Here is a 1259-nt window from a genome sequence, read left to right as displayed (position 1 = left end):
GGGAAAGGGAAAGGGGGAGGAGTCCCAGTGGAAGTTGCTGCTTTATCTGTTAACAGAGAAGTGGCCTCTCATCAGCATTTAAAACATTGACTAGGCAGACAGGGAAGGGCTTAGGTCACAGGGGAGCTTGAGAAAGGGTCAGTGCTCTGAGGCTGAGGCCAGGCTGGGATCTGGCCTCAACACAGCAGACCTTAGATAGGATGGTGGAGGACCACGGAGCCTCTCAGCTTTAGTGCCTCTTGCATGTTCCTTGGGTGGTGTAATGAGCAACCAAGCCAGGCAAGGAGACCCTGTCTGCCAGTCTGCCCTCTCTGCCTTGGCCGCAGCATCCAGCGACCGGCTCTATCCCCCACCCCCACCCCCACCCCGCCTGCGACCAAAGTGGACACTGCCCACAGCCTGGACAGCGACCTGGGCCGAAGCCTCACCCAAGCATAATCGCCCGCAGGCCAGGTGCGGCTCATCCCTGCAAACAGCCTCGCGGAGCTATTACACCACCCAGGACATGCAAAAGCTGCCCCCGGCGGCCACTACGGGAGCTGGGCCTGAGGGAGACGCGCCTCCCTCCCCTCTCTTGTCTTCCCCCGCCTTAGCTGACGGCTGCCAGCTCGTGCTGCTATCCCCCGGAGGGCTGGAGGTACTCCCGCGAGCACAACGCCATCCTCGGGCCCTTCGGCGAGCTCATGACCGAGGCCGACATCCTCCGCATCGAGCAGCAAATAGAGAATCTGCAGGTGCTGCACAAGGCGCAGAAGCTGGAGGCGCGCCTGGAGCAACTGGAGTTGGAACTAGAACAACTGCTGCCCATCTCGGCCGCCTTGTCCACGCCGCGCTTCACTGTTGACCCGCGCCGTATGCGTGGTCGTGCGGTCAGCTTGCCCGCCTGGTGCAGCAAGATCTCCACGCTGCTCAAAAGCATGGCAACGCTGCTGGCTACGCTGGGCGGCCGGCCCGCGCACCTGGCTGAGCTGCTGGCCGCCTCGTGGCCAGCCGCTGGCGCCGCTAACCGACGCGCCCTGGCGTCCGGGGCCACTGTGCCTGGGCCGCTCACATTCTCTCAGCTGGTGCCGCGAGGCCGTGGCGCGCGAGATCCTTGAGTGCGGCGTTTCGGTGCAGCACCTTCGCGCCACCTATGAACGGCGAGCTCAGGGCGCACTGCCCCCTCGCGTCTCGCGTCGCAAACCCTCTCAGACCGCCTGTCCCTCGAGCCGCGAACCCATTTTGGAGGAGGACTACATGGCAGGCGGCTCTAGCGCGCC

At 64.2% G+C, this 1259-nt stretch overlaps 1 protein-coding gene across 1 annotated transcript in view; it reads left to right on the top strand.

Annotated features, from left to right (window-relative positions):
• The window catches only part of ESPN (espin), a 43521-nt gene that overhangs the window by 34152 nt on the left and 8110 nt on the right, over positions 1-1259 (top strand).

Source organism: Tupaia chinensis, unplaced genomic scaffold (genome assembly GCF_000334495.1).
Source record: "Tupaia chinensis unplaced genomic scaffold, TupChi_1.0 Scaffold000146_1, whole genome shotgun sequence".
NCBI lineage: Eukaryota > Metazoa > Chordata > Mammalia > Scandentia > Tupaiidae > Tupaia > Tupaia belangeri.
Note: the sequence above shows the minus strand (reverse complement) of the source record. Positions and strands in the feature narration are given on the sequence as shown.